The sequence below is a fragment of the Odocoileus virginianus genome, chromosome 2 (genome assembly GCF_023699985.2).
Source record: "Odocoileus virginianus isolate 20LAN1187 ecotype Illinois chromosome 2, Ovbor_1.2, whole genome shotgun sequence".
Taxonomy (NCBI): Eukaryota; Metazoa; Chordata; class Mammalia; order Artiodactyla; family Cervidae; genus Odocoileus; species Odocoileus virginianus.
Genome location: NC_069675.1, coordinates 71,103,588 through 71,128,794, shown reverse-complemented (window position 1 = coordinate 71,128,794; position 25,207 = coordinate 71,103,588). Strand labels below are relative to the sequence as shown.

At 39.4% G+C, this 25,207-nt stretch overlaps 1 non-coding gene across 1 annotated transcript; it reads right to left on the bottom strand.

Annotated features, from left to right (window-relative positions):
- Positions 1-18,789: 18,789 nt before the first annotated feature.
- Positions 18,790-18,920, bottom strand: LOC139031727 (small nucleolar RNA SNORA7). The gene has a single exon (XR_011484198.1). It is a non-coding gene; the product is annotated as a small nucleolar RNA SNORA7 (small nucleolar RNA).
- Positions 18,921-25,207: the final 6,287 nt, after the last annotated feature.

Below are 25,207 nucleotides of genomic sequence, written 5' to 3'. Positions count from 1 at the left end.
CCATTGTCTGAGTGGAAAAGAGTGGGCTCCACCTAGTTGTGTACAGAATAGACAAGGACCAAGTACAGATTCCACCTCAGAATCAAAAGGGAGATGTTAAGACGAGCTTGTGCTGGGCTCTCTGGAATTGCCTTTAGGGAATTAATACAGTGTGAAGGCTAGTGTCCACAGTAAGCAGGGCTTCCCAGGTGGCTCAGTGGTAAAGAATCCGCCTGCCAATGCAGGAACCCCTGGAAACGTGGGTTCGATTCCTGGGTCAAGAGGATCCCCTAGAGGAGGAAATGATAACCCACTCTGATATCCTTGCCTGGATAATCCCATGGACAGAGAAGCCAGTCCATGGGGTCACAAAGAGTCAGACATGACTGAGTGCTACACTGCACTGTCCATAGTAAACATTTGAAATCATTTCTTATTTAATAGGTTCAAAATGTTTTTGACATGTGGGATGGCCTTTTGATACTAGTCAGGTCAAAAGGTGGGTCTCCAGTTCACTGATGATGTCATTCCCTTTCACATAAACTCTCTGGTGTATTCTTCTTTTCCAAGTCTGCACACCACATTCATGCACTCTACAGGGAGACTATTTTTAGTCATCAAATTCCTTGACATATTGGTGATGAATTTCTACTAGCGAAAAAAAATTTTTGCATGAAAAATATCAAATCACAGCATGAATTTCATCTGGGAGCCACATGTCTAGGAAAGTAATTATTTCAAACCCAAGGGCATAACCGACCACTGCTAAAATGGATCCAGTTTATAGTTCTGTCATACTTGCTCATAAAACATTGTACTCCCAACAAAATCACTGTGCTATCCACTGGGTACTGACCACTAGCCTTGTTAACTCTCTTCGTTACTGACTTGATATTTGAGACCTGAACTTTGAGTTTGTGGTCTCTGGAAATGGAGAACAGGGACCAGGTAAAATGGTCAATTTTGAGGGATTCTGAGAGCATGAAATACATATGCAAGAAAACAGAACCACAGAAAGTTCTTGAAAGTCTGTACTAATGTTGACTGTGGTTATGAGGGGAAATTTGATTGTAAGTTCTTCTAGGAAAGGAAGGAGTGGATTCCTGGCACATACCTGTTGGTAGGTGCTTTAGTGATGAAATAAAACTGTGACCTCTTGAAGGAGAAAAGCAGTGTTTTCTGCAGCTACCAATCAATAAATAATCATTGAATGAGGGACAGTGAAGAGTAACTATAAGGAGTAATTCAGCTAAACTTTGCATTTGTGATTGTGCACAACCAACCTGTATGCAAGTCAGGAAGCAACAGTTAGAACCGGACATGGAACAAGAGACTGGTTCCAAATAGGAAAAGGAGTACGTCAAGGCTGTATACTGTCACCCTGCTTATTTAACTTATATGCAGAATACATCATGAGAAACGCTGGGCTGGAGGAAGCACAAGCTGGAATCAAGATTGCCGGTAGAAATATCAATAACCTCACATATGCAGATGACACCACCCTTATGGCAGAAAGTGAAGAGGAACTAAAAAGCCTCTTGATGAAAGTGAAAGAGGAGAGTGAAAAAGTTGGCTTAAAGCTCCACATTCAGAAAACTAAGATCATGGCATCTGGTCCCATCACTTCATGGCAAATAGGTGGGGAAACAGTGGAAACAGTGGCTGACTTTATTTTTCTGGGCTCCAAATCACTGCAGATGGTGATTGCAGCCATGAAATTAAAAGATGCTTACTCCTTGGAAGGAAAGTGATGACCAACCTAGACAGCATATTAAAAAGCAGAGACATTACTTTGTCAACAAAGGTCCATCTAGTCAAGGCTATGGTTTTTCCAGTGGTCATGTATGGATGTGAGAGTTGGACTATATAAGAAAGCTGAGTGCCAAAGAATTGATGCTTTTGAACTGTGGTGTTGCAGAAGACTCTCGAGAGTCCCTTGGACTGCAAGGAGATCCAACCAATCCATCCTAAAAGAGATCAGTCCTGGGTGTTCATTGGAAGGACTGATGTTGAAGCTGAAACTCCAATACTTTGACCACCTGATGAGAAGAGCTGACTCATTTGAAAAGACCTTGTTGCTGGGAGGGATTGAGGGCAGGAGGAGAAGGGGACAACAGAGGATGAGATGGTTGGATGGCATCACTGACTCAATGGACAAGGGTTTGGGTGGACTCCGGGAGTTGGTGATGGACAGGGAGGCCTGGCGTACTGTGGTCCATGGGGTCGCAAAGAGTTGGACACGACTAAGTGACTGAACTGAACTGAACTGATGTGAGTTAGGGTAACCTTCCTGAGAAAGACATTTTTCCCAGTGGAGAAAGACTTAGAACTGGATTAGAGGATTTGGATCTCGGTCCTGGGACCTACTATCTATTTGACCTTGAATGCCTTACCACATATCTCTGAGCTGTAGCCCGCCAGTCTCCTCTGTCCATGGGATTGTTCAGGCAAGAATACTGGAGGGATTGCCATTTCCCTCTCCTGGGCATCTTCCCGACCCATGGATTAAACCCTCATCTCCTGTGTCTCCTGCATTGGAGGTGGATTCTTTATCTCCTGATCCATCAAGGAAGCCCCTCTGAGACTCAGTGTGTTCTGTATAAATCACTTATGAAAATATAACAGGCATGTGGACTAGTGCGTTCATTTGGAAGAACAATCCAATCTTACCATGAGAAGTTGGGTGAAAGTAATCCTTATGCCCTGTAATCCCCCAGAGTAGCTCACCTCAGCATGTAACAGCAGCTTTATGAGGATGTTCATTGCATAAAGAGAGCCTGCAGCAACCTAGTATCCATCTCTAGGGGAATGGGGGAGTAAAGTATGAAGAATTCTTATCACAGAATTCTCTGCAGCAACTGGAAGTGAAGAATTAGAGATATAGAGAGCAGCATGGATAGATCTTTAGATAGAGCCTTGAGTAAATGAATGATATAACAATTATCATAGAATGATTCCATGTTGACTAATTAAAATCACATTCATGGAAAGTGAAGTCACTCAATCGTGTCAAACTCTTTGCGACCCCATGGACAGTAGCCTGCAGCAGGCTCCTCCGTCCATGGGATTTTCTAGGCAAGAGTACTGGAGTGGGTTGCCATTTCCTTCTCCAGGGAATCTTCCCAACCCAGGGATCGAACCCAGGTCTCCCTCATTGTAGACAGACACTTTACCGTCGCCTTACCAGGGAAGTCCATGGAAGACAACCCATTTACTTATCAAAGATGCATATCCATCAAGAATATATTTCAAACATGTTAGAAAGGATACCTGTGAACTAGGGATTGGGGAAAAGAACAATATGCAAGAGGAGCCTTATCTAAAACCAATGGTGACAATATGGCTTAATCATCTCTAGCCTAATGAAAAACAGCAAAAAATGCCATTCTTTACCCCATAGTTGAAACTGTTCCACTCACCTTGCTTGCTATCCTTGAGGTCTCTTTTTTTCAAATTGTTCTTTAGGAACCATTACTTTTCTTTAACTCTGTTCAGTGATATCAAGGATAGTGCTTAGAGTTTAGGTATGGTTTACAAATATCCTTTTGTTCCCAAGGTTTTTCCTAGTCAAATTAAATATTAGATATGAATATAAAGTAATGAGTTTTTAAACATGATCCAAATGAATGTTATTTCTTCCAAGTAGTCATAGATTCCACCAGTTCTGCCAATGCTTGAAACATTTTTGGAACTGTGTGTGGTGTGTGTGTGTGTTCACGTGCATTTAAGGATCAGCCAAGTTTTATATTATTTAAAAGTCTAGCCTTAGTTATCGGATCACCTCTCCAACTCCATCTCCTTCTGGTCTCTACTCCTTGCCCACAGTGTTCCAGGCACACATGCCTTCTTTTAGTCTCTGCAGCACATGAAACTTATTCTTGCTTGGGTCTGTTCCAATAGCTGTTCCCTTTGTGTGAGTTTCTTATCCTTCTGATCTTCCTTTGCAGAGCCCTCCCTCTTATCAGTCAGATCTTCCTTAAATATCACATTCTCAGAGAAGTTCTCTCTGGTCACTCAGTTAAGAGCCATCTAATAATGTGCTATGCCATCACTCTGCTTTCTTTCCATAGCCCCAACTTGAATAAAATTTGCATATCTCCCATACCTAGAAAGGTGCCTACCACATAGTAGGTACTCAACAGGATGTTTGCTGAATACATTGAAGAGTATTATTAACTCAGATCTCTGTGTCTGAGGGCCAGAAGACAAGCAACATAAATACAAGTTAGTGTAGATTCTTTCTTCCTTGTTAATGTCTTACAACTTATTGTTTATTCTTCTATGATATCATTTCACACTTTGTACCACATATATCTATTTATAAATGTATCTATTTCTCTAAGTTTTGGGCTTCTGAAAAGAATAAACTGTGTTTATAAAATTTATATCCCTTAGAGGATTTAGCACCAAATTTTGATATTCTGAATACTAGATATATATTGTTATCAGACTGAACTGAATCTGAGTGGTATGAACAAGTACGTATGTGTGTGTGTAAGAGAGAATGTGAGAAACAATCAAATGGGCCTGTTTGGGTACCATTTGTGCCAGTGATTTCCAGACTGGTTTTGAGTGTCTGCTTATGTTTGGACAGAGATCAAATTTCTGGACCATGTTGTCATAACAGCTTAAATTCTGTAGGAAAAAAAGCAAAATGGACAAATGGGCAAATGGATATAAGGTCATAGATTTAAGATGGTACACACCCGATTTTCACAATATTCTGCTCTTCTCTACATAAGAGCAATGACATTAGGGAGTTATGTCACACACGAGAGATAAGACCACAAAACCTAGGGTTACGCCAGTATTTAACTGGAATGGGTGGAGCAGGTTGACTGTGAGTGACTTGAGGACTGACCCTGTGTCCTGCGAATTTTTCTCTGCAGTGGCTAGAACAGCACATAACCCATAGGGCACACTTCACAGGATGTATGTTAAATGATGGATTAAATGAAAAATGGATACTTGAACAGTAATGAGATTGATTTTTCACATGACTCATAAATTGGCTTGGAGGCCATTGGCTCAGGAGGAACTCAATTGAATAGTTCCAAAACTGTGGCATCATTGACCTAAGTGTGAAATCTTTCTAGAGCACATATTTAGCTGTAGAAATGGCATTACTCTCCGTCATTGCCATCCTCCAGTGTCTCAGACTAGAGTCTTTAGAACCTGACATGAGTCATCTACCTTACTTTTCTTCCATATCTAAGCAGTCATTAATTCCTGCCAGATTTACCATTGCCTTTTTGCTTAATCTGTAGACAGTGTATGCATACTCAGTTGAGTCCTACTCTTGCGACCCCATGGACTGCAGCCCGCTAGGCTCCTCTATCCGTGGGATTTTTTGGCAAGAATACTGGAGTGGGTTGTCATTTCCTCCCCCAGGGGATCTTCCCAACCCAGGGATTGAACCTGTGTCTCCTGCATTGGCAGGCGGATTCTTTACTGCTGCACCACAGTCACCTTTTAATTGGGATCTGGCCACATGTACCCCTCCTCTGGGTACAAGTATACCGAAGAATTTATGCTTTTGAACTGTGGTGTTGGAGAAGACTCTTAAGTGTCCCTTGGACAACAAGGAGATCCAACCAGTCCGTCCTAAAGGAAATCAGTCCTGAATATTCTTTGAAAGGACTGATACTGAAACTGAAACTCCAACACTTTGGCCACCTGATGTGAAGAACTGACTCATTGGAAAAGACACTGATTCTGGGAAAGATTGAAGACAGGAGGAGAAGGGGACGACAGAGGATAAGATGGTTGGATGGCATCACAGACTCAATGGACATGAGTTTGAGTAAACTCCAGGAGTTGGTGATGGACAGAGAGGCCTGGCGTGCTGCAGTCCATGGGGTTGCAAAAAGAGTCAGACATGACAGAGCAACTGAACTTGACCCCTCCTCTTTACAATCAATCCTCCTTCAACCCACCAAAGTTATCCACCTATCATTAATATAATAAACAAGTTGGACTTGGGAGGATTTAAGCAGAAAGCAACTTTGTTCTGTCTTATAACCGGCCCTTTAAAACTGCTCTCTCCCGTCTTTCTTTCTTCCCTATGGGTGTTGAAAGGTACAGTTCACTCTAATATGAAAACTTCAACTTCTTATCCCAATTAAAATTCTCCCTTCCACTAGTGTGGGGCTCAACCAGACTTGCAACCATATGGTGAAGAGGGAAGTTCACAGTCATTTCTTCTCTATTTTTTCACCTCCTCTTGCACTAGCTGAGCCCAGGAGAAAAGAGGGTTTAGAGAAAAAGAGGCAAGGTCTTCAGTAGCTTCTGCAGTTGTGAGCACAGAACCCTCTATGAGTGGCCTATCTAATGGGTGTTTCTCTGGTGGGGTGCTTTTGAAGATTCGTTTAGAGACCCTTCTTTCCTGGGATATCCTACTGTAGCATTGCTCAAATAATACCTACTTCATGTAGGCTCTTAAAATTCCTCCCTTATCACCTGGATTCCAGCAGCCTCCCCCACCCTCTGTCCCAACCCCTGCTCCCAGCAGTGTCTCTGATGTTGGAATCATCTAGAAGAGCCTTGTAGAGTCTGTAAAATGACCCAAGTGCCATTCTCCTCCTTATACCCTCATGGCCCAAACTTCTGTATTGTTTCTGCAGTGAAGTTTGTTCCTTCTGAGGCCCACTGGCTTTGTTCTGCTGCCTGAGTTGCTACCAGCCAGCCTTTCACTAAAGACTTTTTTCCAGTGGAATCACTCAGTCCACTCTCTTAGCCTTTTCTTGCAAAGCCTGGAGGTGTCTGTGTCTAACCATGGCAGAACTAGCTCTAGGCATCTTTCTGCAAGCTCTGCCTAGATAGTCTTGTATCTCACTTAGGACATGTGTGAGTGGGGAGAGACCTAAACCTATTGTTCTCAGCTTTGAAGCCTCCGCCAAAACCTTGAGAAAGGAAGAGGCCTATTTTAACATGCTGTTACATTCCTTTAAAAACATCAGATAGTGTTTTGTTTTAATTAACTGTTCTAAGCTTACAATGCTTGATTTTAAAGTTCCAGAAAAGACATTTTAGCAAACTAAGAAACGGATCACTGAAACTCCTTTATTTTGCAAATGAGAAACTAAAGTTGATTGATTGAAGATCACATAGCTAGTCACGACTGATCAGGTCTTGAACCTAGATCTCTGGCCTCCAAACCCTGTGCTTTTTCCACTATGTTATCCTGTTTAACATGGGTGCATTATGCATGTGTACTCAGTCATGTCTGACTCTTTGTGACCCCATGGATTGCCAGGCTCCTCTGTCCATGGGATTCTCCAGGGAATGATACTGGAGTGGGTTGTCATTTCCTCTTCCAGGGAATCTTCCTGACCCAAGGATCAAACCCGAATCTCCTGCAACTCCCGCATTGGCAGGAGGATTCTTTACCACTGAGCTACCATGTTGTTGTTGTTGTTTGGTCCCTAAGCCATGTCTGACTCTTTGCAACCCCATGGACTGCAGCATGCCATGCTTCCCTATCTTTCACTGTCTCCAAGGTTGCTCAAACTCTGTCCATGAATCGATGATGCCATCCAACCATCTCTTCCTCTGCCGCCCTCTTCTCCTCCTGCCCTCAATCTTTCCCAGCATCAGGGTTTTTTCCAATGAGTTGGCTCTTCACATCAGGTGGCCAAATTATTGGAGCTTCAGCTTTAGCATCAGTCCTTCCAATGAATATTCAGGGTTGATTTCCTTTAGGATTGGCTGGTCTGATCTCCTTGCTGTCCAAGGGACTCTTAAGATAAGTTTTTTCCAACACCACAGTTTGAAGGCAACGATTCTTTGGTGCTCAGCCTTCTTTATGGTACCATGCTTCTCCTTAACGTCTCTCAGGAGACATTGGTTCCTGAAATAAAGCTATGTGTAAAGGTCAAATGAAAATAATATATGCTTTTAAAGATTTTCAAAGTCTACAAACTGGATGCTGTGATTATGGATGATTTTCTTTTTTTTTGCTTACCTGTATTTTCTGGACTTCCCAGGTGGTGCTAGCTAGTGGTAAAGAACCCTCCTGCTAATGCAGGAGAGGTAAATTTTCTATGATGATCAAATATGTCTTCTACTGTAAGGAAGCAAAACATATAAAATTACTCTTTTTAAGTATAGGTCTCTATTATAGGAAATAATTCTATATATTAGTAAATGGAAACAAAATTGCATGTATACAGTTATGGTAAGTCCATTTGAGTAGAATAAGAAGATCTGAATTAGGCACTTCTCTGCCAATCCAGTGGTTGAGACTTGGTGCTTTCACTGCTGTGGGGCCAAGTTCAATCACAGGTTAGGGGGCTAAGATCCTGGAAGCTGCACAGTGTGGCAAAAACAAAACAAAACAAAAACCCAAAGACTTGAGTCAAGAGTCCTGGAGCTACTTAACTACATGATCTTGAGTTAGTCACTTGACCTCTATGGTAATCATTTCCTCAAATGCAATGCGGGGACCTGACCTATATAAAATCTAAGATGTTTTCCAATTCTGAAAATAAAAAATTATTTCTTAAAAACCTTATGAGGAATAATGATGAACATTTATATGAAAAGTATCAAAATATAAAGTGCCGTGTACATTTACGGAGATAAAGGACCATGGTTTCTCATCCTTCTTTAAAATGAGCCTTCCAAGCAAATGAGGTCAGCCTTGTCAGTTTATCCAAGCCAGGCACCCTGCCTGTGTATTTATCCTCCAGTCTCACCTCCTCCATGAAGTCTCCCTGATGACGCTGGCCCCACCCTGGCCCCCCTTCCAGGTCCTGCAGACTCTGAGCCTGCACCACCTCACTCAGTGCATCCTCTGATGCTCTATTGCACATTCTGATTCCTTGCAGGTTGGATTTTCTTCTCCAGCACACATTGCCTGCAGACAACAGCCACCTTGCCATCCCTGTTTCCCCCACTACTGCCCACCACAGGCTGAGTGCACAGGGCGTCCTTAGTGCACATTTGTCAGTGAGAGAGGTGTCTTAGGAGGAAAAGGTCTGAAAGATCCAGTCAAAGACTCAAGAGATGTGGGGCCCCAGGCCGTCTCTGGAGAAGGGTGCTGTCATCAGTCAGTCTTGATCAAGAAGGAAATGAAATCGATCCCTTTCCCTCCACCTCCCTCTGGGTCTTCCCCTCTGCGTCTCTGGGCAAGGCTGCTTGGGGTGACTTTCTGTTGCTGTCACTTCCTGGAATTGGACCCACAGTTTGGACCCCTTCTGGAAAAGGGATCATGAGTCTCTCCGTACGCTGCTGGCTCCAGGCAACTTTCCTTGGACTAGGCCAAGGGATGGAGCCGGCCAGAGCACTAAACGGTCTGGGGTATGCTCTGGGCCTCTTGGCTGAGAAGGCCAAAACACTCACGGTCAACTCTGCTGAGTTTTCCTCTCTCCCAGGACCTGCCGGGGGTGGGACGGAGGAAGGGCCACCTCTCCTCTGTCTTTGTTGGGCCGTCTCTTTCCTGCGGTCCTCTTCTACCTTCCTCCATTCGTCTCCTGTCTCTCCTCTTCCTCACCGAGGCCCTCTGGCTGTCTCGCTGACTTTCTGCTTTACTTCTCTTGTCTCTGTTTCTCCTCTTCTTTCCCACTGCGCCCAGCTCTTGCCTATCTGTCAGCCTACCTTTCTGTTCCTGGTTTTCTCCACTGTCTTCTCTGACTGAAGAGTTAACGGGGAGGAGAGGTGGTCCCCACTCTTGTGTGCCAGCCTGGGAACGAGGTGACTTCTGGACATTTTTCTCGTCGTGTTTCTTGTCGTGAGAGCTAGACTTGTCCTTTTAAGATGGGGAAATGGGATGCCAGGTTCAGTTGCACTTCACAACCTGGTCCAGGATCCCAAGGAGTTGTCTTACACCGTGTCCCACCGCCCCAGCCCGGGAGTGGTGGTGAAATGTCACCAGCCCTGGTGAGATGTCACAGGAGTAGTGGAAGTCCTCCGAAGTAGGCCACAGACGCTCGGCTGCACAGTTCTGAGTTCTCTGATAAGCCCTTCCGAGCACACTGCCTCCAGTCACACATCCACAGTGAAATGTGGGTGTTTTAATCACTGAAGAGAATCCTTAATACTGCTCCTTCAGCACATAGCTGCTTCTCCCGCGCCAGGAACCACAGGGAGCCTATTGCTTCCCATCCTGAACTGGTTCCAGAAGCATTAGGTGATGCTCAGTACAATTTTCAGTTGTTATCATATGAGGCCCTTAGAGACACTTCTCAATTCTAGCAATTAGCCACACAGGGGTCAACCAAGTGTTCTCAGCTCTAATTAACAGCTGTGTTGAATCTGGGACACATACAATTCCTTTGGGGATGCGCTCTTCAAACAGAAACAAAACCAGAATATCAAGCTCTTTCCTCCTTATCAGAGGCTATGAAGGCCGAAAATGATGGCCAAGGGTATTCTTTGCAAAAATTCCAGGAAGCTGAATGGCTCCTGGGTTGAATGTATCAACTTAAAGGGAAAAATATCATCTCAGTTCTACCATGAAATGTATCCAGTGGGGTTCAGGAGGCTCAGGGAGTGCTTGGGGGATTAGATGCCTCCCAGATGCACGCCCAGAGCCCAGCTACACCCAGCGGGCTACATGATATCATCGCCACATGAATCAAAGGCTTTCTTTCTGGCTTCAGAAGGAAAAGGAAAAGGAACAGGATACTTTGTATTGGGAGTCCTGCCCCAAGCGGGAACTATGCTGATGCCTGCTCAAGTTGTTCTCTGGGTATGCTGGCTTCTTGCCCTGCCTGACAGCTGCAGGAGTTCTGTAAGAAATCTGAGGGAGAATTTCCTTTGCAGCCATGACTGAGAACCCAGGATCAAGAGCTTTACGGATAGAAAAGACATTACCCTTCAAATATCCCAAGTCATTTATTAGGGTCCATAAGCAGACGGCAAAGCAAGACAGCTGGCTGTCTGGCCCCGGATGGAGAAAATGTATTCCCCTGGGAACTAGCCAGTTGAATTTTTCTTTCGTAACTGAGAGCAAATGCACAGAGGCATTTAAAAAATAAGTATATTTTAACACTGGAATGGTTCAAATGGATAGAAATGTACAGAACAACACCAATTAGTGAATGTTAACTTTGTGCCTTATTTACTACTTCACATCTTTTTCTAAAAAATAAAAAAATTATATATACACACACACACACACACACACACACACATATATATATATATACATACATACATACTTCAAATCTTCCTGTGCTTCCTCTGGCCTCACTCACCACTGATGTCCTGAGGTTAATATGTATCTTCCTGTGTATCCACATCCAAGGGTATGTACAGTTACTACACATGGATGTATCTGGAAGCAATATCCTCTCTCTGCTTTTGAAATGTATGTAAATGGTATCATTCTATTCCTCCCCTTTTGCAACATTTAAAAATTTCTCTTGGGACTTCCTTGGCCACCCAGGGGTTAAGACTCTACACTCCCAATGTAGGGGGCCCAGGTTCGATCCCTGGTCAGGGAACTAGTTCCCACATTCCACAACTAAGAGCCCACATTCTGCAACTAAGACTTGGTGCAGTCAAATAAATAAATAAGTGTTAAAAATAAGTTTCTGTTAACTTTGGCCTCCTGATGCAAAGAATTGACTCACTGGGAAAGACCCTGATGCTGGGAAAGATTGAAGGCAGGAGAAGGGGACAACAGAGGATGAGATGGTTGGATGGCATCACCGACTCAATGGACATGAGTTTGAGTAAACTCCAGGAGTTGGTGATGGACAGAGACGCCTTGCATGCTGCAGTTCATGGGGTCGCAAAGAGTCGGACATGACTGAGTGACTAAACTGAACCGAACGTGTTTCAGAATCATCTACCTCAGTACATGTAAATCTAGTTCATTCATTTTAATTTCAGAGAGATACTTTATTATATGACTATATCAAAATGTATGTATCCATTCCCTATTGATAGGTTTAAAGTAAAAACAAATTTTAATCACAAAATGGCTGCAATGAATTGTTTTGTACGTGTCTCTCAGGAACTGTATGGTAGATTTTTTTTTCCTTAGGGCAGGAGTTCTCAAAGTTTTGCTGTCAGAATCCTTTTACACTGTTATAATTATTAAGAACCCCAAATAGCTTTTGTTTGTGTAGGTTATATCTATTGGTATATACACTGAAATTAAAACTGAGAAATTAAAAAAATATTTATTTACTAATTTATTTAGAAATAAAACCAAATTCATTATGTTTAAAATAATGTGTTTTTAATAAAAAATAACTATGTTTTACCAAACAAAAAATAATTAGTGAAAAGTCATTGTTTTGTATTTTGTCAAATCTCTAATGCCAGGCTTGATGGAAGTCATATCTGTATTCAGTCTGTTACAATATGTTGTCTTGGTTTAACTATATGAAGAAAAATAGACTTCACACAAATATGTAATTGGAAAAGGGAGGAATATTTTAATAACCTTCTAAGATAACTTTCGATATTCTTCCTCAAAGATACTAAATCTCAAGTCATTAAATAATAGTTTCTTAAAGGTTGAAATATGGACTCTGAAATCATGTCAATGAGCTTCTCATATTCTTTCACACTTAAAATCCATTGATCTTTCTGGATCATTTGGAAAACATTGCTTCACTGAATTATATGCCTTACAAACACTGGCAGATTTCATTATACAGTATCAAAAAAGAACATTTATTTATATCACCACTGACTTCATCACAGAAGTTTCTGAAAGTTGGGAAATTGTCAAGGTCATAATGGTGGATTTAAGTTTTCCAAAATTCTCACTTTTGCTTGAAAGCTCAAAATTTATCACTGGCAACAGATGCAGTCAATTTCTTTCCTTGAAGTGACAGGCTCACTTTGTTCATTTATGAGAAAATGCCTGCCAAAATCCCAGGTCTGAATAACCATAGTTTGTCAGTCTTTCTTTCAAGTAGAAATGGTGTTTCATGAAAAAAGCAGCTAGCTTAGTTCACAGCTTAAAAAAATTTTTTTTTAATGCACAAGTGTTTTTCCTTGAGAGACAACCATCTACACTGGTGTGCTGAAATGTTTTATGTGTTTTCTCCATTTCATTTTACAGGATATTAATATTCAAAAGACATGGAAGCCAGAGTTGAGATTCACTACAACTTATTAATTTTCATCACTTCATCAATAAACTTTATAAATAAACCTGGATGATGTTGATGGTGATGATGATGATTTTATTTCAAGTACCTTACAGTAAAGATTATAACAACAATCAGAACAGTTCAGTACTACAGCCTGATTTGTGCTAAATCACCAGCATTTTACCCACAATTCCTTTTGCACTGTCAGTGCAGACAACACCACATTCAAAAACGCAAACAGTATCGAGTACAGATCTAAATGTAGAGTTGCAGAGGTCTAAGATATGTATGTGTTCAGTTCTACTGGCTAACATTAAATTACTCTTCAGAGAAGCTGTGTTCTTTTAGACATCTACCAGCTGTGTATGAGAGTTCCTATTTTTCCATAACCTTGCCAACGTGGAACTTGTCTTTTAACTGTGATTTTGGTATCTTGGTACAGAGATTTTAAGCTCTTTTGAAATATGCCCAGAACATTGTTTTTTTTCTTTTTTTTTACATTCTGTTCTTAAAGGCCTGCCCTCTACAGAAACTGTTTTACCAGAGTCTAACTGACTGGGGTTTTATTGGAGACCCACTAACCTGAAAGATAGGAAATACCAACTCTAGCCCCCGGTAGCATTAGAGTCATGAACAGATGTGAGAGTTGGACGATAAAGAAGGCTGAGTGACGAAGAATTAATGCTTTTGCATTGTGCTGGAGAAGACTATTGAGAGTCTCCTGTACAGCAAGGAGATCAAACCAGTCAATCCCAAGGAAATCAACCCTGAATATTCATTGGAAGGACTGATGCTGAAGCCAAAGCTCCAATCCTTTGGCCACTTGATACAAAGAGTTGACTCTTTGAAAAAAACCCTGGGGTTGGGAAAGATTGAAGCCAAAAGCAGAAGGGAGAGGCAGAGAATGAGATGGTTAGATAGCATCACCAACTCAATGGACAGGAGTTTGAACAAACTCTGAGAGATTGTAAAGGATGGGAGTGTCTGGAGTGCTGCAATCCATGGGGTCGCAATCAGTTGGACAGGACATTGCAACTTGAACAACAGCAACAACCTACAATTATTGCATAGTGGTAACTCCCATCCAGACAAATATAAAACTGCACACTAATGGTCTATTTACCTCACTTCCTTTTATTTATGTATCATGTCTGGCTTTCAACAAAAAATTACAAGGCATGCTAAAAGACAAAAAACACAGTCTGAAGAGACAGAACAATTATCAGAACCAGACTCAGATGCAGCAGAAGAATTTGAAACAACTATGATTAATATGCATTGATAGTTTTGTTTCTATGGTTCCAATTCTTTCACATTTTATTTATTTCTTCACAGGACCATTAGGACATTGTTAAATATAAGTGGTGATAATAGTTATCCTTGTCTTTTCCCCCTGAATTAAAAAATTCTTCTAAACTTTTCACTATTGACTATAGTGTTTGCTTCAGGTTTTTGATATTCTTTTTCAGGGTAGGAAATCTTCTATTTCTAGTTAGCTAAGAGTTCTGTGGTTTTTAAAAAATCATAAGTGGATTTTGAATTTTATTGAGTGCTTTTCCTGTATCCTCTGAGATGATTATGTGGTTTTCCTTCTTTAATTTATTAATGCATTGTAATGAAATAAAAGATTTTTTTCTTATGGTAATTCATCATTGTATTTGTGTGATAAACCTAATTGGTCACTATTTTTTAAAAATGACATTCTTGGATTGGGATTGCTATAATATTATTTTGTGTAGAATTTTTTTACATCTCTGCTCAAAACCAACATTGACCTATATTTTCCTTTCTTGTACAGTCATTGTCTGGTTTTGATATCAAGGATACACTAGCCTTCTAAAATGAACTTTCCGTTTTTTAGTTCACTTTTTGGAAAAGCACTCTCCTGCAAAGTAATATGAACCTCATGTATTATTTGTGGTAGATCTGGCTATTATTCCATTTCTTTTATAATTATAGAACTAATAATATTTTCTATTTCTTCTCAAGTTAAATTTAATTGCTTATCTTAAAAATCCATGTCATTTTTTTTCAAATTTATTGGCATTAACTTATCATGCCAATATAAAATATCAAAGAATTTTTTATCATAATCATAATTATGTCTTTATACCTCTTCCAATATTATTTGTGCTCTCTTGTTTTTCATTGATCAACCTTACTAGAAGTTTGTCTGCCATGTTTTATTGAACCTTAGATATTTTACTCCATTATTCATTTCCTAATATCTGGGTTTAGAAACTTAACTCTATTAATTTTCATACTTTTTTAAAAAGTATATACATGTAACACAATAAATTTTCTTTTTGTGTTATTTGTACTATGAGTTTGATATACGATGTTTTCATTGTTATTTTATTCCATGCATTTCACATTCATAATTATTTATCCTTTGAAGACTAAATTAATAAAAGTGTTTAAAAATTTCCAAACATTAAAAATATTTTTATTTATTTCTAACATTATCACATTGTATGTAATTCTTTAGTTTGTTAAGAATTCCTCTATGGTCTTGTACATAGTTAATATTTATAAATGTTTTCTATATAATTTTATAACTGATCTTGAAAAATTATATATTTTATAATTGTTGGTTGTGTGTGTGTTAGCTGCTTAGTCGTGTCCGACTCTTTGCGATACCATGGACTGTATCCTGCCAGGCTCCTTCATCCATGGTATTTTCCAGGCAAGAATACTGGAATGGATTGCCATTTCCTTCTCCAGGGAATCTTCCTGACTCCAGGATTGAACCCTGGTCTCCTGCATTGCAGGCAGACTTTACCATCTGAGTAACCAGGGAAGCCCATAATTGGATATAGAGTACTCTATATGCTCATTACACTGAATTTGTTAAGTTGATTATACAAGCCATCTATATCTTTAACAAAATTTGTGTTTTTGATTTTATTTGATGAGTAAGAAATGTTAAAAAAAACCTCCCAGTGTTATTGTAGATTTATCAATTTTCACTAAAATTTTGTCAAGCTCTACTCTCTATATATTTTAAGGCTACCATGTTAGGTCTATATTGTCCTCATGACAATAAATTCAACCACTTACTGAACACCTACTGTGTTCAAGGCATTGTTAAAGACAGTGAAAACACAGCATTGAACAAAACACAGAATGATTCCTTTCATTATTAAGTAATAATACTCTTTATCACTAATAATGCTTTTTGCTTTAACATTTACTGTGTATAATAGTAATACCGGTGTATAATAGTAATACCGGTGTGCCAACTTTTAAAAAATGCCTATTTTCTTGGTATTTTTATCATCCCTTTGTTTTCATCAGTTTATGGCCAGACTTCTTTATTTTTTAAATTCAGTCTAAGAATTCCTGACTTTTAATGGAGAGATAGAACCCCTCTTCTTTTATTTTGATCACTGATATATTTGGTATTAATTTTAGCAAGGTATTTTATAGTTTCTGTTTAGCCTTCTCTTTTTCTGTCATCTACTGTCTTGATTTTTTTAAAGCCCTCTTCTTTCCTCTGTTGGTTGAAAAGTTATATATTATATATCTACACTTTTAGAGGTGTTTTTGGTTATAGTTAACATTTAGTATGTACAGTTGCTTTTGTTGTTTGTTGTTTTGTTGCTAAATCGTGTCTGACTCTCTTAGGAACTCACAGACTGTAGCCCACCAGACTCTCTGTCCATGGGATTTCCTAGACAAGAATACTGGAGTGGGCTGCCATTCCCTTCTCCAGAGGATCTTCCTGACCCAGCAATCAAACCTGCATCTCCTGCACTGGGGACAGGTGGATTTTTACCACTGAGCCACCAGTTGCCTTAACATTGTTTAAAGTTAACCAAGAGTTCTATCCTCTTTGCAGATAGTGCAAAGGCCTTAGATTCTTTAAATTTGTCATTCCACCTCCCACCGACATGTTACTCTTGAGTGGTATTTTATTTGTACTTTGTTTTAATCACCAATTAGTCTTCAATGTTACTAGTATTATTTTTACAAATGAGTACTTGTTTAGATTAAATCTACATGTTTAGTAATTGGCCTCTCAACTTTTTTTTTTCTTTTCATCTCATTTCTTCACTTTTGTTTCAATATCTTTCTTCTGATGCTCCAGGAAGAAGTAGCTATCATTGATCTTCCAGCCAGTGATAGCCTGTGAGTAATAAACTTTTTCTGTTAGTCTGAAAATGTCTTTATGTTAGCCTTATTTTAATATTTATTTATTATTGGCTGTCCCAGGTTGTTGCTGCAGAGACTTTTTCTCGTTGTGAAGAGTAGAGGGCTACTTTCTAGTTGTGGTGCGTAGGCTTCTCATTGTGGTGGCCTCACGTGTTGTGGAGCACAGACTCCAGGGTACAAGGGCTTCAGTAGTTGTGACTCACTGGCATAGTTGTGCCGCGACCCGTGGGATCTTCCTGGACCAGGGATCAAACCAGTGTCCCTGACACTGCAAGCGGTATTCTTAACCACTGGACTACCAAGGAAGCCCGTGTTAGCCTTATTTTAAAAGATAACTTTAGTTAAGTGTGAAACTTTTTTAAATAGTTATTTTCTCTTATCTCTTTGAAGATACTAATCTAGTCATTAATATCCTCTTGTTGCTGATGAGAAGTGTGTTGTCAGTCTAATAGCTATTTTTTCGTGGCCATATGTCTTTTCCCCTCTGGTTGCTTTTGAGATTTTCTCTTTCTCTGGTATTCTGTAGATTCTTTTCACCATTTGTCTGTGTGTGGATTTTTTTCCCTGCTGGGTCCTTCAGTGTAAGAACTTACATTTTTCTTTGAGTATGGAAAAATTCGATTCGTTTGCTCTGTCTCTCCCTCCTCCAGGAACTCCTATTAGAGGCATCCCACTATCTTATTGTGCCTTCTCTCTCTTAGCTTCTGTCATGCATATTCCATCTCTTTCATCTGTCTTTGCTTCATTCTGTGTGATTTATGCAAATCTATTTTCTAGGTAATGGATTCTTTCTCAGCTGTGTCTAATCTGCTGTTTAACTTACCTGTTAAGCTTTTAATTTTGTGACAGTATTTATTTCTAAGAGTTTTTTTTATCTCCCAGATTTTCTTCATTGTGGTGTCTTTCCTTTTTTGTATATCTTTAACTATTTATTTAATTCAGATTTTACCAGTGCATGTGTGTGTGTGTAATTTTGTGCACTCTTATCACACACAGAGCTTTGTGTAACAACCAGCACAGTGAAGATTCAGAACTGTGCGTCACCCCAAGGCTAATGCTGCTCTTCAGAGCCACGCCTACTTCCTCATTCACCCACCCTGTTCCTAACCCCTGGCACCCACAAATCTGTTCTCAATTTCTTCAATTTGGTTATTTCAAGAATGTTATATAAATGGAGTAATATAATGTATAACCTTTGGAAATGGTTTGTTTTACTCAGCATTATTTCCTCAAGATCCATCCAAGTCATGTGTGTATTAATAGGTTACTCCTTTTTATTGCTCAGCAATATTCTATGATATATTCCACAGTTGTTTAACCACTCACCAGTTGAAGGAAATCTGGGTTATTTCCATTTTAGGCTAATATGGATAAAGTTGTTATGAATATTCATATGCAGGTTTTGTGTGAAAATAGGTTTTTATTTCTCTGGAATAAGTGCCCAAGAGGTCAATTGATATGTCATATGTTAGTTGCATGTTTAGTTTAAAAAGAAATAGCCAAACTGTATTCCAGAATGGCAATATCATTTAATATTCCTATAATTGTATGCCTGATTCAGTTTCTTCATATCCTCCTCAACATTCTTTTTTTTTTTTCCTTTTGTTGCAGAGTGTCTTCCAATCACTAGACACCGAGCAAACTGGGAATGGACTGGGTACCTCTGCCAGGCTTGCTTTCCCTCCCGACTCTGAAGCTGGCAGAATACAAGCCATTCTCCATGCTGAGGTTCCTCCTCAACATTCGAACAGGTGTGTAGTGATATCTCACAGTTGTTGGGCTTTGGGTTTCCCCAGTGGCTAATGATGTTTAGCACTTCTTTTTGTGCACGTGTCATCTACGTATCTTCTTTGGAGAAATGTCTGTTCATATCATTTGCCCATTTTCTAACTGGACTTTTTTAAACTGCTCCGTTTTGAGAGTTCTTATATATTCTAGATACAAGTTATTCATTGAATATATGGTTTGCAAATAATTCCTCCCAATCTGTAGCTTATCTTTTCACCTTCTTGATGGGATCTATTGCAAAACAGAGTCTTATATTTTGATGAGATCCGATTTGTCAATTTTTCCTTGTAAGAATTGTTTTTGGTGTCCATTCCTTAATCATTTTAACTTAAATATCTAGTTGTCTCTTTCTGATTTGCTTTTATACCTGATTTTTAGCACACTGATTCTTAGCATTGTTGTGTCTATGAGCTGTACCTGATACTGGTTCATTTCTTCATCTGTTTTTAATACTATGAGCTCATATTTTCGGCAGAGGGATGTAGGATGTTCTTTTTTCATCATCTTAGTGCCTTGACCTACAGGAGTCACTCTATTTTGATGTTCTTTATTTTTCTTACCAGGGTTTGAGAAACTTTATGAGTCCTGGACCAGTTTGGGGATCTCTGTATCTTAGGGGTAGTAAATACTTGGTTAAATACTTGAAGTAAATATCTTCATTCAGGTAGTTTAGGGGCTTTATTCCACTGGAGGTTTAGTCCATTTAGTATTAGGTACAAAGCTTCTTTGTGACTTTTGTGCATCATCAGGATAACTTTTTTTCAGTTGTTTTGTCATGGATTTAATAGGCCATAAGTGACCCAGTTCCAACAGTTTGCCTTTTTCAAGTTGAGAGACATGCATGTTTTCTCCATGTGGATGATCAATCCCAGTTTTCAGTTCTAAACCTTATACCTGGGTTTAGTATCTCATTTTTCCAGGTTACTATAGGATACCTGGAGTTTACTGATCTGAGTTTTGAATTCACTTTTTGCTCTTGATATTGGTGGTCCTGCTCCTTATTTTCTTTCTTCCTTTTTCTCAATCTTGACTATATAATTAAATTTTTGTGTTACCCTATATGTGTATGTGCGTGCTCAGTCATGTCTGACTCTTTGCGACCCCATGGACTGTAGTTTCCTCTGTCCATGGGATTCTCCAGGCAAGGATACTGGAGTGGGTTGCCATGTCCTCCTCCAGGGGATCTTCCTGACCCAGGGATCAAACCCACATCTCTTGCATCACAGGAAGATTCTTTACCACTGAACCATCAGGGAAACATATAGCATTTTAATATACTTGCAATAAGAGTTGGTCCACAATAGCTAGCTCATGTTGTCAGAACCAGAACACTCCACATAACAATTTCAGTGTCATATCAGTTAACCCCATACCCCTAATTTGTCCCTACTCACTTCCCTCTCCCCCTTAGTAACCACAAATTTATTTTCTATGTTTATGAGTCTGTTTCTGTTTTGTATGTACATTCATTTTTATTATCTTTTAGATTCCACGTACAAGTGATATCATATAGTATTTTTCTTTCTCTCTCTGACTTATTTCACTAAGCATAATATTTTCTAGGTCCATCCAGTAACTATATTATTCATTTATATTTTTTGGTCATGCTGTGTGGCAGTGGAATCTTTGTTTCCCAACCAGCGATGGAACACCTGCCCCTGCAATGGCAGCATGAAGTCTTAACCACTGGGCTGCCAGGGAAGCCCCATTTTTCTTTCAAATTCACCTTTAAATTCTTCTTCTAGAGCACCCTGTATGCAGCTTAAGCTCTTTTGCATTTGGAAACTCTGAGAAATTAAAAAAATACAATTATAGAGCACATTCTCCTCTTTCCTCTAGTTCCTGCAATACTGCATTTCCAATGAAGTTTATGAAGAGGATCAAGGGGGGAGAAACAACCGAGACTTCTTTCCCTTTGACTTACTGTGATGATTTAAATAGTCCCTTTAAAAACACTGCACTGATATATTTGTATAAATATAGGTATTGTTGCTGTTGTTTAGTTGCTAAGTCATGTCCGGCTCTTTCGTGACCCCATGGACTGTAGCCTGCTAGTCTCTTCTGTCCATGGGATTTCCCGGGCAAGAAGACTAGAGTCGGTTGCCATCTCCTTCTCCAGGGGATTTTCCCAGACCAGGGATCAAGCCCTTGTCTTCAGCATTGGCAGGCGAATTCTTTACCTCTGAGCCACCCAGGAAGCAAATATAGGCATAGTTATGGATAAACTGGAAATATATGTGGTTGCATACATCGATAAATGTTTCTGGAAGAATATATCTCAGAAGGTTAACAGTGTTAATCATTGGGTGGTGATTTATCAGTGTTTATCTTTTCTTTATACTTTTCAACATAAATCCTTGTTGGGTTGGTTTATATTCTGTTCTCACAGAGCTTAGCTCTGACAATTCAGAGACTGCTAACTGTCTTCAAAGCCTTTTTTCTCATTCTTCTTTAGTAATAGAATTTTTAGCTGAGTACAGGGATGCCCAGAATAAAGACTACATTTTACAGCCTCTCTTGAAACTAGATGTAGCCATGTGTCTACCTTCTGGTAAATGAGATGTAATTAGAAATGTCATATGTGACTCAGGGAAAGGGTTCTTGAATGGAAGATGCATATTCTTCTTCCGTTCTTTTTCCTTCTTATTGACAGAGACAGATATAATGGCTAGAAGTTGAGCAGCTCTTTGGACCTTGAAGATAAAGGTCACACCCTAGCGATAGCAAACTGGCAAGCTCGAAGAAGCCTGGATCCATGACAGTTTTGAGGATCTTGCCATACTAGCTCAAGACTTCTCATCTCTGGACATTTTACATGAGAGCAACACATATGTTTAAGCCATTATTAATTTGGGTTTTATGGCACGGTTAAATCCTGACATGGAATTAGTGTGTAATTCATATTTTCCTTTGCCTCAAAGGTGAAGAATTTATATTATATGCTCTTCCCTGGACATATTTGCTGTAAGTAAACTGTTAGGCTTCTTACAAAGTTTTAAGATTGTTCAGTCTCATCAAGCTCTGGTTCACTGGAAACATTAGTACATGTTTATCAGGACACACATGTACTAATGTATACATGTATATATTAGTGCTGATGGCAGAATGCTCATGTACACATGTACTAAGAATGATCGTGGCAGAATCCATTGTAACAAAAATTTAGAAACCACTGGTGAAAATGATTAAATAAAATTGTGGTACAGTTCTGCTGTTGAATGCTACACAACAGTGAGAGTGAATTAACTATAACCACAACATTATTGATAAATGTAGGGAACATAATGTTGATCCAAAGGACTAAGTCCCAGAAGACAACATATAATATGATAAGTTCAAACATAAATAAACTAGCATATTGTTTAGGCCCACACATGTATGTAATAAAATGTAAAAAGTGAGGATATGATAAAAGCAAAATTTAAGAGAATGGTTACTACTGAGAGCAAGGTTGGGGAATGGTGCAGAGGAAGAACACATGAATCAACGAAATCATGGAGGTCTTTTAGTACTTGGGTTGAGAGGTGGGTTCATGAGTCCTTTATTATATTATTATGATACATACAGTATAAATTAATTAAATGAGGTTTATGAAAGGACCAAAGGACTAATGATAGTCCTGGATATGTGACATACTATTAACGTGAACTAGGACTCTGATCATCTAGTTTTGTGTTTCTGAAGTTCATAAAATAATCATACCACTTGTGAAGTTGCCTATTAGGCAGGCCTGGCGTAATTTGTATAAACCAGGCAATAAGAATGGATATGTTTCTATTTGTTTATCCAACTGTGTCCCTATCCAGGTTCTTAAAAATAAACTTTTAATTTTAGAATAGTTTTAGACTTACAGAAAAGTTGCAAAGATAGTACAGAATTTCTGTAAGCCTTCCAACAACCACTGACTCTGTTTTCCCTGCTGTTACATCTTATATTATATCGTACATTTGTTTCAGTTAATGAACCAGTGATGATACATTATTATTATTATTATTAACCCTAACTAGACTTTAAGCTTCCTGAGAGTAGGTCTCATGCATCTTAGCATTCCCCAGCATCCTGCCTCTAATCAGTGTTCCACATGTATTGAATTGATGAGGAAATTAAATGTACTAAATGACTAAACTGTCTGCAAAAATAAGCTCCATATTTCATGATCAAATACAATTTGCTTTAAGCAGCTAAATCTGCCTTGAGATATAACCCTGAGCTAAGTTGGGTTTAATGTTCTTAAAAGTCATTGTTTCTGAATTATTTACAAGCGCTCTCATTAGAATAAGCACAGGGAGCCAAGTGCTGAATTGGGTTGGTTTTTTTTTTCTTCCCTGGGTTTCTTTTCTAAATCAGGTCACGGAAAATGGATGCTATTTCTTTAAATAATATAACCAAGCTGATCCCTGGATTACAATTAGGTTACGTAACTTGCTTATGAGCTGCTTTTCATTAAGACTTGCAGTGGGCAATGGGGCTTTACATTTCAGAGCAAAGCTGGGAGAACAATCCTGCTAAAAGCCAGAACACATGCGGTGTTGGAGGCAGGAACCACAATAATTTCAGCACGGGATTGAGTTCACTGTAGGAGGCTCCTTTTCTCTTTAAATTCTTAAAACATCCTTTGTCCTACCAAACTCCCTGGTTCCAAATACATCCACGACAGAGGTGTTGAGGACCCACAGTCAGGGAGGAGATAAGGTTGCTGGTCCCCAGCAGACTGAGCAGTGTAGCCCTCCCGGGAGGACATTATCAAGTTTCTGCACAACCGTGGCGCAGTTTCATTTCTTGCAGAACACAAATTACTAGGAAATATTTTAAAAATGTGGCCAAGGGAGGTAACAAAAATCCTTGTACCAGCCTATAGCCATATCTTTGTTAAATAAGCATTTGAGAGGTACAGTAAGTAGAAGGTTCCAGATCAGGGAGAAAACAAGAAACTGGGTGTCAAAGAAATCAAGTTGGAGGAGATTCCAGAGATCATTCATCAAAACGTATAAACATCTGTTCTTAAAAACAGAGATAAAGCCAACTTTCCCCAAAAGGAAGTCGTTCGTTGCTGTTAAACAACATACTACTGGATGGGACCATTTTTCAAACTAATATTCAAATCACCTCCAAGAAGATGATAAATGTTGGAAATGGAAGTTTTACGGTTTAGGTAAGCAAAGTTATCAGAGAAAGGAACAAAGCACCCTTGACAGTAAATGAACAGGGAATGGCTCTGCTCTCCAGAAAGTGAACCAGAACAGCTCATGAAAAGAAAGGACAGCCTCACGCCAAAATTCTACTAAGTGCAAAATTCTTTTTTGAAATGGAATTACCACACAGTGATTAAAATAGCAATCAGGAACAATTAAATGAACTTGGAGCCCTTCATGTCCTTGAAGAAACACCTGTCATATACTCTAAAAGAAGAGTTAAAAGGATAATTCTTTAAGCAGATAAATTAAAGCTTGTTTCTTAACTTTTGATAAATGTGATATCTTGCAAATTCCCCAAGTGGAGGCTATCTGATTGTACAGCTATATAAAATAATGAATAAAGAGAATTTTTTCTTTTAACCTACAGCTAGCTTTTACAAATTATGGTTAACTTTCAACTACTAGCATGTAATAATTATAGTTAACTTTTATAAGTTTTTTAACTTAAAAGGAACCTTTTTACTATCAATAATTCTACCAATATAAATGTAAGCTATATGCTTGAATGCAAAGCAGTTAATTAATTCTAATGGTATTGCACATTAATCTTGGCTTCAACACAGCCTAAAACTTGCCTAAGTCCTGTTGGTTGCTGGGGAGTCTTTGATTCTTGTGTGTGTGTCTAATTTACTAATGAACTTGGTGTCATTTAGGGCTGAACCAAGCACATCTGAACGGGTCTGGCTGCTCCTGGGCAGCTGGGGAAGGGCACCCACAGTGTTCTGAGCAAAGTTGGAAGAACACCAGAGCCGAGATGAGTCACAGATTCTCAAAGTGTGTGGTGACTCAGAATCAATGCCCCCCTCCCCACCCCAGTCGTAGCAAAAAAAAAAAAAAAAAAGAAGAAGAAGCTGGGGGGAGTTCAGTTCTAAGAGAAGAAGTATTAAAGGACACACTAAAAACCTAATCCCTGAGACCCTTTGTATTTTGAATGTTGTGGATGTTGCCTATTCCTAGGGTGGTTCAGATCAGAGGCCACAGTCTAAGCAATGATCAGAAGGAGAGCCAGCAAAGATAACCCTAATCCTAACCCCA